The sequence below is a fragment of the Rattus norvegicus genome, chromosome 10, assembly GCF_021556685.1.
Source record: "Rattus norvegicus strain SHRSP/BbbUtx chromosome 10, alternate assembly SHRSP_T2T, whole genome shotgun sequence".
NCBI lineage: Eukaryota > Metazoa > Chordata > Mammalia > Rodentia > Muridae > Rattus > Rattus norvegicus.
This window is the reverse complement of record NC_141543.1, coordinates 73,699,151-73,714,669: the sequence shown is the minus strand read 5'-3', so window position 1 is coordinate 73,714,669 and position 15,519 is coordinate 73,699,151. Positions and strand designations below refer to the sequence as shown.

The following is a 15,519-nucleotide window of genomic DNA, read 5'->3' as shown; positions in this document are numbered from 1 at the left end:
CTTTTGGCAGTCGACCTCTGTCCCTGAGGTGTGTCCCCGAGGTGTGTCCCCAAGGCCACTGTGTGGTCCTGGCCGAGACTCAGAGGGAAGTAGGGCCCCTCTCCAGCTGGCTGCAATGGAGACATTTGACCCGGCATGGGGAAGTCTGGGTAGATCTGTGGAGCCCGCAGCCTTTCCTGGCATCTGTCTGTTCAGAGCTTGATTTGAGACTGGTAGGAAAGAAAAAAAAAACAACAGTGTAATTACCCCCCTTTTTTTTTTAAGCTTTTTTTTTTCCTTTTTTTGGATGGGGGTGTGTTATTGTGTAATCGAGGAAGAGTTCCACATTCCTCTCAGTCCACCATGGAGGAAGATTATTCTTAGCTCAGAAATGGGGTTTTACCCACAACTCATACTTTGTACCCTGGTTAAAGGCTAGAGTGACGCATGAACACACACTCCGGGATGCATGTGGCCTTCTAAGAAAGCACTTAACCTCCTTATGTATGTTTTGGCTGGTGGCTTGGAGAAGTGAGAGACTTCCTGTCCCCACTTTTGAGAGCCGTATGGTGGTTCTTGCCGTGACAGTTCAGTGTACTGAAATGTGGGCAAGGTTCGAATATTGTGGCATTTTTCTAGGAATGGGAGGGGACTCCTGGGCCCTGTTTGTAGAGTTCTGAGACGGAAGCTGACCATATTTCCTTTGTGGCAACTTCTTCACCCTTCCCTCCTGCCCACCCCCACCCCTATTCTTTTTTTTTTTTTTTTTTTTTTTGGTTCTTTTTTTCGGAGCTGGGGACCGAACCCAGGGCCTTGCGCTTCCTAGGTAAGTGCTCTACCACTGAGCTAAATCCCCAGCCCCTATTCTTTCGAATGCAAAGAAATAGATGGTGGCAAGTGTTTCTGAAACTTTTTGCATATTTGCTAATTCTGGACCACAGAATACAGTTCAAAAGTTGTGGTTTATTGGAGGACAGGACAGTAGCAGATTGGTGTGGCAGGGCTAATTAATAACTTGATAGTGTTCATAGATGTTCATGTAACAGAGGACACACACTCACCTTAATGTTTCTTAATCACAGAGCCCAGTGCATTAAAACTTCTTATATTGATCAGCTGTTATCCTGACTGTTTGTTTACATTGGAATCCAGGCCTTGCAAATCCACCAAATTGACCAATTTAACCAACTGTTAAAATAAAAACAGAAAGAGAAAGCTGTTCTCAGAAAGCTTAACTGTTTTCAAACTTTCTATCCGCCAAGCCGGTTGACCTAAGTATTTAGTCCCATCTACTAGAAATGCCTCTTAAAGGGATTTTCATTGACACGTTTAACAAGTAGCAACATTAACGCAAAGATGGTTTCTTTTCCAATCACGCTAGCCTTGTGAAGTTTAATGCAGCCACATCTGGCTCTATGGGCCATACCTGACACTTTCTGACATCATCTACATAAACCTAAGGAATGTTGGGGAGGGAGCCAGATACACTGGTTTTTTATTCCTATCATAGAATCTTTAATACTGCTGTTATTTTAATGGGAGATTAGGGACGTTTATCGCCAAACTTGGGCTGGTAATATGTTTACGTTTGGGGAGGAGAGGAAGATTAACTGCTGCACCTTACAGTCTGTCTTTATAGTTGAGAGGTGGAGTATCATTCAGTTTGATGAGACTAGACCGCTTAGACCACTGCTAGTGAGGTCTCACGGGAGGGGCTGCTTTACTTGCTTTTTTAGAATCCATTACTTGGTGGTGGCTACTGGTTATTAACACTGTGTTGGGGGATGGTGGTGGGGAGGGGTGGAACTGACGGCCTTGCCCCATACTACAGCCTTAGCACCTTGGTTATTTTAATTAGCTGACATCTCTGATTTTGGTATTTGAAAGGGCGATCTTTCCATACGCAGACTCAGACTCCCATTCTTTAATAGGGGAATGCCTTGGTTAACTTCTCCTTTTGTGACTTTATGTTAGCCATGGAGTTTTAAAATCCTAAAACCAGTTGGGCTCTCAGGTCTCATAAAAGCCATCTCAGATAGGTAATTGACTTCTTGTGTCTGTCAGTCTGCAGTCCGCCCTGTCCCCAGGACTTAACAGTTGCTGTTCACTGGACAGTGGTCACATCTAATTCTGTTAAGCTGGTCTTAGTCTAAACCCATTATCTTCTCTCTCCCTTCAGACGGTCATGAAGTGTTTCTCCTTTGCTTTTCATATTCATATTCTGGCTGAATAGTCCACGTTTTTTGGAGACCCCGTTTACAACTGAAGCAGAGCTAAGCCGTTCGTTAAGAGTTCTGCATGTTTTTTAAAACATTTCCCTTTTGGGCTGGAGAGATGGCTCAGTGGTTAAGAGCACCAACTGCTCTTCTTGAGGTCCTGAGTTCAAATCCCAGCAACCACATGGTGGCTCACAACCATCTGTAATGAGATCTGATGCCCTCTTCTGGTGTGTCTGAAGGCAGCTACAGTGTACTCATACAATAAAATAAAATCTTAAAAAATAAATTTATAAAAAAAAAAAAAACAACAAAAAACATTTCCCTTTTACAAAGCAAGCATAAAGTCTGCATTTCTTCTGGGAGAAACCCAGCTCTTTGAACCTGAGAGTAAAACAAAGGCTGGTTTTTCCAGCTTTCTGGCATTAGGAAATCTGTGGTAAACTTTTCCTTACTTTCTGATTTTTTTTTTTTTTCCAGTCTGGTGAGTAGACGGTAGTGATGAATGTTGACGCAGGAGCATTGAGAGATTCTCAAGTCTTCCTGTGTCATCAAAGCGAGGTCATATTATATTCAGGGTGTAGCTCTCTCCCTGGCTTTTTGTAAGGCGTTTCCTAGAGGTCAGCCACTTCTTGCGAGGTTCTGTTTGTAACCCAGGCATTCTTGAAAAATGCTGACCTTCAGGCCCCACCTCTTGGAGGTTTTGATTCATTCGGTGCTGACCTACATTTTGAAGCCATCTGATTTCCAAAAGGCTCTCTCTTCAGTTGCTTCTGAGGTGCAGTGCAGCCTAACGTGGGAATCACTGTTGTCTTGCATTGACAGGAATATATGTGTTTGCAAGTATATAAATGTGTACAATAAAAATACATCACCTGTACCTCAAGTCAGTTTGGAACTTTTTTTTTTGGTGTTGTGAGACCAAACTTGTCCTTCCTATTTAGTCCTGACTGTCCTGGAACTCACTGTGTAGGACTGCATGCTGGCCTTGAACAGAGATCTACCTGCCTCTGCCCCCGGAGTGCTGCTGGGATTAAATGCATGCACCACCACAGCCTAGCTTTTCTTAAAAATTTTAAAATCGGGGTTGGGGATTTAGCTCAGTGGTAGAGCGCTTGGGCAAGCGCAAGGCCCTGGGTTCGGTCCTCAGCTCCAAAAAAAAAAAAAAAATTTAAAATCGAAGGGGGAATACACTGAATTCTTTATAAATCGGCAGTCTCTGTGATAACATCACGATGATGTTATCCGGGGTGTTTGGTTTGCTAGAATAGCCCACGTCCTAGCTGTGACAGATAAACAAAAGGCTTTTATGACGTTTATGCTCATTGCCTCACAGCAAGGCCCCTCTGCTGTATTATCTACTGGGAGTCATGAGGGAGGGTTTTTGGTGAAAGTAGCTCTCTTTATCCCCAGTGGACAAATGAATGATAATGTGGAAGTGACTGGAGGTGTGACTAGGTAGTGGATGCAGTTATGATCAGTGTGGGATAGGAGAGATGCCTGGGATTTTCTGTGAAATAAAACCAACATGCTGGCTCTTCAGTTTCTCATCGCTGAAGCCCTTATTGAAGTTAATAGGTGCTTAATAAATGGTCAGGAACTTTTAGTCTCTGGTTCTTTGCTGAGATCATGGAAAGAAGGAAAGTTGCTCAAGTCTGGGAGGATCTAAGTTAAAACAGAATTAGGCACTAGATATATTAGGGAGTGAAACTTGGATTTAAGAAACAACAGACTTATTTTTGAAACCCAGCTTTTCACTTCCTGGCTGCATGAGTGTAGGCAGATTACTGAACCTCTGTGAGCTTGCTTTTTTTCTTTCTTTGTTCCTTTCAAAGATTTATTTATATATATATATATGTGACACTGTCATCTTCAAACACACCAGAAGAGGGCATCAGATCCCATTACAGATGATTATGAGCCATCTTGCAGTTGCTGGGAATTGAACTCAGGACCTGTGGAAAAGCAGTCAGTGCTCTTAACCACTGAGCCATCTCTCTATAGTCAGTCTGTCTGTCTCCCTCCCTCCCTCCCTCCCTCCCTCCCTCCCTCCCTCCCTTCCTTCCTTCCTTCCTTCCTTCCTTCCTTCCTTTTGAGACAGGGCTTTTCTATGTAGCCCTGGCTGTCCTGGAACTCATTCTGTAGATCAGACTGGCCTTGAACTCAGAAATCCACTTCCCTCTGCCTCCTAAGCACTGGGATTAAAGGCGTGTGCCACCACCACTCAGCTGAGGTTTTTTGTTTTTTGTTTTTTGTTTTTTGTTTTTCCTTAATCTACAAAATGAAAACATCTGGTAGGATTGTTCTGTGGATTAGAAGATGGGAAATATGCATATGAAAATTAAAAGAGAAAATATGCTCTTTGGATATTGAGACAGCTCGTTTAAATGCCCCTTTAGTTTTATCTTGCTGTTTTAGTGCACCTTGTTAAAAATACAGCATTTGTATGTAGTTTTCGTTTTTTTTTTTTTTTTTTTTTTTTGCCAGTGCTGTGACTGGTTCGTAGAGGTGAGTGCTGACCCAGTGGCATTGGGAGATCCTGACATCTCCTGTGTCATTGGAGGAACGACATATTATGCTCTCCGAGCTTTCAGCTTGGTAGCTTGGGTAGGAAGGCCCCAGAAGGCAGCATTCCTTGAGAATTCATCGTATTACACTTCAGTTTTTTTTTTTTTTCCTTTTTTTTCCATTGCTTCTCCACTTCAGTTTTTAAAACGCTAAGAAAACAGAGGATTGAATCCCAGTTTTCAAAGTTCCATAGCACTTGATGTAGAGACGGTAAACCTATTATATATGCTTATGTCACAAATACGTATGGTCATATTCATTCAGGCTTTTGTTATGTTCTTCTTGAAGTCGCTGTAGCTCTGGCTGGTCTAGAGTTGGTAGGCTGGTCTTCGACTCGATAGTTCCATCTGCCTCTGTCTTCTTAGTCTGAGATTAAAGGTGTATATCACCTGACTGGCCTCTAATTCTCCCTCCCTCCTGCTCTGGCTTTCCTTGTGAGTGCTAGGATTATCACCACACTTGTCTTTACAAACACTTTTATTATGTGTGTGAGAGAGACAGACAGACAGACTGACAGAGACAAGGTCTCTGCATAACCCAAGCTGAGTTTTTGTGCCTCTGCCTCGTAAGAGGTGTCTGGAAGTTCAACCCAAGGCCTCAGACATATTAGGCAAGTACTCTGCTGCTGAACTCCATCTCTAATACCCCCATATATATACATTAGATTTATATATATATATATATATATATTTTTTTTTAAAGATTTATTTATTATATACTTCAGACACACCAGAATAGGGCATCAGATCTCATTACAGATGGTTGGGAGCCATTGTGTGTGGTTGCTGGGATTTGAACTCAGGACCTCTGGAAGAGCAATCAGTTCTTAACTGCTGAGCCAATCTCTCCAGCCCAGATTTTTATATTTTACTTTATGTGATGACTATTTCGTCTGTATGCATGTCTAGACACCTTGTGCGTGTCTGATGCCCATGGAGATCAGAAGAAGGTGTGGGATCTGGAATTAACAGATGGTTGTAAACCACCTGAGGGTGCTGGGAACCAAACCTGGGTACTCTGTATGAGCTGTAAGGCTCGAAGTGAGTCTTAACTACCGGGAGACCGTCCAAGTGAGACGCGAGAACGGAGTTCGATACAAACACAAGAGGTCGAGTGACTGGAAGGCAACCCTGAATGGCTATAACAAGCAGTTTTTATACTTTTTAGGGGTACAGGTTACATCAGCAAGGTTACAGTTTAAACTTATTGGCTAAGCATATCGACCTTTGAATCTATTGGCTAGCAAACATATGACACGCATTCAAACTCTTACCTGGGACCAGAGGGTCAGGTGACTGTCAGTGCATTCTTGGGATTTTCAAGAGTGTCCCTGCTGAACTGTGGGTGGAGAATGGAACTTGGCCTAGCCTTGACCGGAGGTGGGAAGCTGGTACTTGGCTTAATCTTGACCTGAGGTGGTGGGTGTAAAGCTGTTGAAAGCCCTTAGGGTTCTTCACAGGAACTCCATAACCTACCTACTTTCTACCAGGCCAAGCCCCTTAATAGCTCTTACGTTTCAGTGAGAACTAGGGTCCTTCAGAACAACATACGCTCTTACCGCTGAGCCACCATTATCTATCTATCTATCTATCTATCTATCTTTCTTTCTTTCTTTCTTTCTTTCTTTCTTTCTTTCTTTCTTTTTTTTTTCTTTTTTTCGGAGCTGGGGACCGAACCCAGGGCCTTGCGCTTGCTAGGCAAGCGCTCTACTACTGAGCTAAATCCCCAACCCCTGAGCCACCATTATCTTCATCATCACCAGTCAGCTATTTTTGCTTTAAATTTTATTTTTTTGTTTATTTTTTTTTTCAGAGCTGGGGACCGAACCCAGGGCCTTGCGCTTGCTAGGCAAGCGCTCTACCACTGAGCTAAATCCCCAACCCTCAGTTGGCTATTTTTATGTCAGCTTGACTTAAGCTGGAATCACCAAGAAGGAAGGATCCTCAATTGAGATAAATGTCTGCATAAGATCAGGCTGTGGGCAAGCCTATATGGTAATTTTCCTAATTAGCAATTCATGGCAAAACGGCCCCTTCTATTGTGGGTGGGGCCATTCTTGGGCAGGAGGTCCTGGGTTCTATAAGAAAGCAGACTGAGCAAGCCTTGAGGAGTAAGCCAGCAAGCAACACTGAGGTGTTCCTACAGCATCAGCTCCTGCCTCCAGGTTCCTGCCCTGCTTGAGTTCCTGCCCTCACTGCTTTGATGACAGAACTGTTATATGAGACTGTGAGTTGCTTCTGGTTACGACATTTTACCAGAGCCATAGTAGCTCCAACTGAGACAGTTATTGGTTTGAGAGAGTTGTCCAGGCTGGACTGGCTTTGAATTTGCCTCAGTCTCTCCATAGCTGGGATTACAAGAGTGCATGATGCCTAGCTAAGGTATCTGTTAAAACCCAACCTCCCTTTTGTGTCTTTCCAGGAGTGCTTACCCACTTAGCTCTTCTAGAAAGTGTAGAAGGTTAAGGACTAAACGACCAGAGAATATGGGTGAGGAAAAATGAACCACAGGACAATTAGCAATGCTTTAAAACTTTTTCAGAATGAGTGGTGGGTTGGCGTGTGCCCAGAATTACTACCTGCAGGAGTAAATTAATAACATTATCTGAATTCTGCTTGGTATAGTTGGATCGTAGCCCAGAAACTCCAGATTAGGCTAGCAGGCTTTGAGGGTGGCCCTGATCAGGAGTGCCTAGCATTCGTCATGTCTCCGTGTTTCCCCTTCTCTGGCCTTTGTCTTTTTCCTCCCCTCCTTTCCACTTGCTGTTCATGCCATGATGACTCCGGGCTGGGCCCCTGCACCGGAGGCTAAAAGTGGTTGCTGGTTGCCCGCACCTGTCTCCCAGCTAAATGAATAGGCTCTTTTGTAGGCGGGGTGTCAAAGAAGCTGATTAGTACAGCGCTGGCTACTAATGACACAGCATATGGAAATCATGGGGTGATTTGGAACCATGGTAGGGTTTTTTTTTTCTTACACTATTTTTTTTTTAATATTGGATTATCGTACCAGCCGAGTTTTTGCATGTAACCTATGAATCTGTTCACTGCCTAAACAGACTAATTTCTGTCATATTGACTGGGAATCATTTATATTCTGTAGAAGTCCCTACCCAAGAGCCTTTGTATTGTTCAGTCGATGTCTAGTGTGTAATACAATTAAAGTTTTGTTCACTGAGCGCTGACATAATTGGTTTAATTTCTGCTCCTTTATACTTTCCTGTTGGCAGCTGGAAAATTAAAATACTAGATGTTGCATAAAACTGCTTTTTTGAGGGTGATTTTACTGTCAGTTGAATGGACTTAGGCCCCAGGGTACATTTTTTTTAAGATGTCTTATTCGACTTGCCTGTAATGGTCTCCTCTGTATAGAATTAATGTATTAAGACACATAATTGGCTATTTAAGCATTCAGCAGAGACAGTGTTTGGCCTTTTACCCCGCGATTATATTTTTCCTACATCTCTTTTGAGGAAATGTATGTAATTTTTGGAAACTCTTAAGTATATCACGGTTACACGAGCACATGGACGGTCTCACAGCCTGAAGACCAGAGTGGCTCTTTCTGATAAGCCGCAGTATTTAATTCTCTCCCCGAAGGGTCGGTCTGGTGCTTTTAGATCATAGCCCTTGCAAGGTTGATGTGGAAGTGGGAAGGCTGTGAAGCCTGGGAAATCCTTTCATAATTTTCCTGTGTGTTTCACAGAATGGCTTTGGCTGTTCAGAAACTGAACTTGCTCTCAAGGAGGCTTTGCATCCAGTTATTCTAATCCTCACTTAATTTCCTATGGGGTTTATAGGGAGATTGTCACCAGGCTGATATGGCCATGACCTACAATGCTTTTTAATCTGTGTTTTTCATTCATTCATTCATTCATTCTTCACTTATGTTTGTATGCGTTTATTTATTTTAGATGAAAAATGATCTCAGTATGGTAATTTCTCCAATGTCCCCTCCTATCAAGAGTTGATGACATAGCACTCCTGGTGCCTCAGCTGGCTTTCCAAATGAGCACAGTGGGATTTTTGGGGGGGGGGGGAGTGGAGGCCAGGCAGTAATGGTGTGGCCAGGGTGGTCTCCACTTTGTGGGTTCAGGTGTCTCTCCTGCAGCTGTGACTCTGAGTAGCCATGAATTTGGGGTTTCACTGAATGGGTGTCACCTGATTTTGTCACGCTGGCTCCCAACGCTCTATTTTCCCCTAGTTTAACCTCCACACTTGTCTAGAATATCTTGAGAAGATGCAGCTCCTTTGCCTCTGGGATGTGGAGTGGTCAGGACTAGTTGCTCCCACCTCTCTTAGAGCCTGGCTCCCTTCAAGAGGAGGAGGAAACCATTTGAACCAGTAGGTTTTGCTCAAATATAATTGTCTGGATCCTCCTTAAGGAATTGCTGCCTAGCCGACTCTACAGGTGTCCAGAAGTCAGGCCAGCTGGAGGCACTGTGTGGCAAAGGCCAGTTCATTAGTAGGCTGCCCACCATTGTTTATTTGCTGGGTTATGTTAATAGGAAAAGAAAGCGCCTTCCTGAAGTAGAGCGCCCCTCCCCCACCCCGCTTTCCTATTTTACCTCCTTTGTCTTGGAAACTTTCCAGGCTTGGGCTGATACCTTGAACACACTGACCTCAGTGACTACTCGAATCAACACAGAGTGTCAGAGCGTGTCCTCTACCCCCCTCTCCTTCCTCGCTTAGTCGTGACTAAGATACCTGCTTTGTACATAGCCACGCCTCACCCTCCCTTAGCCTCGCCCTCTGTAAACCTGAGCCCTTGCAGTTAGGTTGTAGCCTCTCTTAACCGGGAGCCAGATCATAAGCTTTGTTTGGAAAGGTAAATGCTCTGCTTGGGGAAAGAGCATAGTGTCTTCCAGCACTCTCACGGGTGGGCCAGTGCAAGTTCGGCTATTTTGAAGGATAGTTAAAGTATGATTTTGAAGGATAGTTAAAGTATGATTTTCTGGTCTTTGCAGGTTTGTAGCCATTGTTTAGACAGTTTGGATTTTTGGAACAAAGAGGAATAGAATCTAAAATTATATGCAAGGGGTGGGAAAGAAGAACTTTGTCAGCTGGGGGTGGCACAAGCCTTTGATCCCAGTACTTGAAGAGTTGGATCTCCATGAGTTCAAGGCCAGCCTGGTCTACAAATTGAGTCTCAAGCCAGCCAAGGCTACTACACAGAGAAACCCTGTCTTAAAATAGAAACAAACAACAAGGAAAAAAAAAAAAAAACAAACTTCTGTCCCCTTCTAAATTCTGCACTTTGGGCCAGGGCAGACTCGGGTGCTTCTCTTGGTTTTATTGGCTATCCAAGTAAGAGTTGTCATAGCCTGTGTCAGCGCTCTGGTGTTTACTGACTGGGTGGGAAGACGGGGACACAATAGTTCCTAGAGAGCTTGGCAGAAGGCCTTCCGCCTTCCTGGTCCACCTTTGGCATCTGGTTGGACTGAGCACCCCGGGTGACAGACCAAGCTCAGTGCTCCCCCGAGCTACATGGATGACAGATGCAGAACAGCAGCCTGGGGAACTGTGACTGAGCCAGCAGTGACTGGTGCGCTGCTGTCCCCGAGGATAGTTTTCATTGGACTCCTAAATCCCGTTTACTTGGCAGAATCGATTTTTCTCCCCTCCCTTCCCCTTTCCCTTCAGCCCTCCCTTTTTTGCTCCCCTGAGCCCCACATTTTGTTTTGCTTTGTTGAGACAGGTTTTGCTGTAGACCAGGCAGATATGTACCACTACACCTGGCTTCAGCATAGCCTTTTATACCAAAACCAGTTTCAAAAGTGAAAATATCTTTACACAAATACTTAAAAGGAATATACAAGAAAAGAAAAAAATTATTGCAGGGATCGAGAGATGGGTCAGTGGTAAGAATATTTGCTGCTCTTGCGGAGTCCAGGTTTGGTGGGGGATTTAGCTCAGTGGTAGAGCGCTTGTCTAGCAAGCGCAAGGCCCTGGGTTCTGTCCCCAGCTCCGAAAAATAGAAAATTAAAAAAAAAAAAAAAAAGTTGGTGTTTGAGGGGAAGAAAAAGGAGAAAAGAAAAGCTATTGAGTTCTAAAATGTGTTGAAGGACCAACTTCGTAAAGGGGTCCCACCTACCCTCAACCCTCGTCTACATTATAAGAGGAAAAAGAACAGAAAAGGCTTGGGCCTGAATGTCACAGCAGTGTCAAAGGGCTGTGAAAATATCCATGTGTACGTGGTTTTCTGTCTCCTTTGCTGGATCTGGAGCACACTTTGAGTAGCATTCTAGGTGGCTCTGAGGACATCTCAGGAATTTGATGCTGCAGGCCTTCCATCCATTCTCTTTAGTACCATCTGGAACCAGCAACCACGACACTCCCGTCCCTCACCAGGAGAGGCGGTCCACCACCTGGGGACTCCTAGGTCAGAACCATAATTTTAATACAGTGTGAGGACATTGCCTTTGATGGGTTAAGAGTAAGTTGGTAGGGCTGTATCAGGAGGCATACTCCGCTCCTGTGACTAAATAGCTCCGTTTTCAACTTCGTGGCCTGTCACGGAACTCACCACTGAGAAAGACACTGAAAGAGAACAGAAAATGAAATTTTGGGTCATGTAGTTTGAGGCCCTTCACCTGCGCTTGCTTCTCCAGCATTCTTGCATAAGATGTACGAAGAATCGTTAGTCATTTGCATGGTTGTAGTGTCCAAATTGGTGTCTGCTTGGGGCAGGGTGAAAGTCTTTTCATGTGTGCCTTTCATTCTGGTTTGATTGTTTAGTTGTATGAAATTCTGAACTTGAAAGATTGTTGGAGCATTCCTTGAGTAGTTAAACAGTAATGAAGCTGTTTGGATGTTTGCAGGGAACACAGCTTCCTGGGTCTGAACTCTCTCTGCCTAGGAGATGACTTCAATTGTTCAGAAGTAAAGCCGATTAGAAAATGCTTTGTCTGTGGCGTGACACAGCTGTCCACACTTCTGGCCATGCTGGGGCCTTTGTACAAATGTTGCTCAACACTTTTGGAGCGAGTTTGTGTTTCTTTTGTTTGTTTGTTTGGTTTTTCCAGACAGGGTTTCTCTGTGTAGCCCTGACTGTCCTGGAACTCACTCTGTAGACCAGGCTGGCCTCAAACTCAGATCTGCCTGCCTCTGCCTCCTGAGTGTTGGGGTTAAAAATGTGCACTCATATTGAGTTTGTGCATCTAAGAATGTCTATGGTTCTTTCTGGATACATAAGGAAACTAGAAAGAGAGAAGGGGCATAACTTAGGTAATTCACAGCAGGCGACTTTCTCAAAGCATCTCCTGACCAGACAATGCCCAGCCAACTAAGGAACTGCTCTTGACCTTGGTTTGGGCCTTTCTTCCTGTTAATGACTGGTTGGTAGGCTAGCCTGCTGTCAGACTGTGAGCCATCCTACAGTGGGGTTTGGCTAGGATAACTTCCATTAGGAAACGCGGGGGGTGCCCATGAGTAAGAGCACAGATGGCTTTGAAAGTCTCACTGCCAGCCCTGTGAAGTCTGGAACTTTGACTTTGAACATTCCCTTTGTGACAGATGTAATAAGGCTGTCTCTACAAACAGCCTCCTTCCTATTGGAATCATATGCTGGCCGCAGGAGCTTGGGCAGTGGGGTGTGCTCAGCACAATTGATTTTACTCATCCCATTGCATACAGTGATCCTTTTCTGAATGAAATTGTATGCATTCCAAAGTAGGTGTTAAGAGAAGGCTTATTCCACCCTAAAAATACAAGAGAACTTTGAGTAAGACTGATCAAAAAACAAACAAACAAAAACCAAAAAAACCCAAACTGGTGTTTCTCTTGCTATGTGGAACATGTCCCTTTGTGCTGTCTGTCTTTTCCTTGAATGAAAAGCACCAACACTGTGGCTGAAGGGGCATTTGGCGGTAGATTGGTAGATCGTTCTACTTCCCTAGTACATGCTAGGCACTGGTGCTCCTTCCTGCACCACAGAAACCAAACAGAACAAAACCGAAACATTCAGAGTGTGCCAAGAATTTTACCACATTAACTCATTCAAACCCTGCCCACCCCCCACCCCCATCAACCAGCAAGATGGCAGGTGCTGGTATTGCCCATGTTCCACAGATGTGAAAACACACAAAAAAAGCTGGCCCAAGGCCACCAGCATTGAAACGGAACCAGCTGGATGGAGTGGCTGAGTCCCCAGCACCGGGCTGCCATTGCTGCCCACCCCATGCTCATGGAAAACACACACTTTTAAGATGGGTCTTTACAAACAGATTCCGTTTCATATAATGTGGGCTTAAAACTCTTTCTGAGACACGGGCCTCCTCCTGTGGAACGCTACTTTAAAATGATGCATTTTCTCCTATCTTCCTAGCTTGCTTTTGTTAGTACTGAGGAATTGTCTTATCATTTATTCCTAATCCTAAAGGTTACGTGTAGAAAGCAGCCTCCCTTAAAAGCCTATCTGGCTCACTATCTAACACTTTGGTTTAGGGGAAATCGCATCGTTGGGCTCTGTGGCCATTCTCCTTTCCCTGTTCATGAGTAGCCTTCCTCACAATTCCTATGTGAGCCTCGTAGTCTTCGCACTGGGAGTGATGTCAGTGAGAGAAGCGATGCTGGTCCCTCCTTCTGAGAAGCCCTGTTCCCGTAGAAAGTAGACTGTGGCCCAAGGGGATGGTGTCACAGGACAGAGAAATGCCAGCTTTATCTTTTATCTCCACAATCACAACTACCCACAGTCAACTTCCCGTAGTGTGCCCGTCAGTCTTACCGAATAAGTAAACCTGTTTGCAGCAACTGGTTGCCCTGCCCTACGCTCCAGGCAGCCTGTCGGCTAACCACACCCTCTATAGTCTACAGGCTTGTCTGACTGCTCTGGTTCTTAACGTGGTTTTCAGGGTGAGCGTTCTGCCTGTTTAGCCAAAACAGCATCGGTAGTTCACGCTCTGTGGGTACTTCTGCCATTGTTCCTAGCCATAGAGGGAACTACTAGGGAGGGACAGCGCACGGGTCAGGTCTGGATATATTTCATTTGGGCCAGTGCTCATTTCTTGCTTCAACTCCTTTTTTTTTTTTTTTTTTTTTTTTTTTAAATCCCCACCTTGTACAGCATTGCCTGCAAAATAGTCTGAAATAAGCTACGTTAGACAGAAACTTTTTACCATTCCTAGTTCCTCATAGTTGCTGGACAGTTCAGTAGTTGTACTTTATTTATTTGTTTTTTTTAAAAATATTTATTTATTTATCATATATAAGTACACTGTAACTGTCTTCAGACACACCAGAAGAGGGCATCTGATCACATTACAGATGGTTGGAGCCACCATGTGGTTGCTGGGATTTGAACTCAGGACCTCTGGAAGAGCAGTCAGTGCTCTTAGCCACTGAGCCATCTCTCCAGTCCCTATTTATTTGGTTTTTTGTTGTTGTTTTGTTTTGTTTTGTTTTTCTGTTTTCTGTTTTTGTTTTGTTTTGTTTTTTCGGAGCTGGGGACCGAACCCAGGGCCTTGTGCTTTTGTTTTGTTTTTTGATACAGGGTTTTTCTCTATGTAGCCTACTGTCCTGGAACTGCCTCAGCTCACAGAGATCCTCCTGCCTCAGCCTTTTCTGAGTGCTGGGATTAAAGGCATGGATTACACACCCAGCCTTCACTGATTATTCTTTTAAAAACTTTTGGGTTTTTTAAAGGGATATTTATTTATTTATTTAATCCTGTCTATATGAATGTTTTGCTTGTGTCTTTGTAGTGTTCCTAGACCCCAGGAGTCAGAAGAGCGTCAGGTTCCCTGGAATGCTGGATCTGGTTGTGAGCTGCTGTGTGGTGCTGGGAATCTAGCCCAGTCCCTCTGGAGGGGCAGTGTATGCTTTTAAGACCACAGAGCCCTCTCTAAGCCTGAAACACATTCTTATTTTGAGATAATTACAGTTTCACAAAACATTGCAAAAAACAGCATCAGTGGGTAAAGATGACCCAGGTTCTATCTCCAGGACCCACGTTGTAAAAGGAGAGAACCAAATTCTGAAGTTGTCCTCTGACCTCTGTAAGCAAACAGGCAGTACCAGGTGCCTGCATAAAAGAAATGCAACATCATTTTTTTTTGTTTTTAAAATTTATTTTATGTATATGTAAGTACACTGTAGCTGTCTTCATCCACACCAGAAGAGAGAGCATCAGATCCCATTACAGATGGTTGTGAGCCACCATGTGGTTGCTGGGAATTGAACTCAGGACCTCTGGAAGAGCAGTCAGTGCTCTTAACCACTGCGCCATCTCTCCAGCCCACAACATCATTTTTTTTTTTTTTTTTTTTTGGTTCTTTTTTTTCGGAGCTGGGGACCGAACCCAGGGCCTTGCGCTTCCTAGGTAAGCGCTCTACCACTGAGCTAAATCCCCAGCCCCAACCACAACATCATTTTTAAAAGCTGCAAAATAAGCAGTGTTTTCGTGTGTGCTCGCTAGCCTTATGTCAGCTTGACACACAAGCTATAGTTACCTGAAAGGAGGGGACATAGTTGAGAAAAATACCTCCATAAGATCGAGCTGTAAGGCATTTTCTTAATTAGTGATCGATGGGGAGGGACCAGTCCATGGTAGGTGATGACATCCCTGGGCTGGTGGTCCCGGCTACCCTAAGAAACCAGGCTGAGCACCATCCCAAGCAAGCCAGCGAGTAGCACCCCTCCAAGGCCTGCCCTTGAGTTTCCTGACTTCTTTGACGATGAACAGTGATAGGGAGCCCAATAAAGCTTTCCCTCCCCAACTCTTGATTATGGCGTTTCATCACAGCAATAGTGATTTTGCTAAG

At 44.3% G+C, this 15,519-nt stretch overlaps 1 protein-coding gene across 8 annotated transcripts in view; it reads left to right on the top strand.

Annotated features, from left to right (window-relative positions):
- Nucleotides 1–15,519, top strand: part of Rffl (ring finger and FYVE-like domain containing E3 ubiquitin protein ligase) — a 62,941-nt gene that overhangs the window by 593 nt on the left and 46,829 nt on the right. The window lies entirely within an intron of this gene.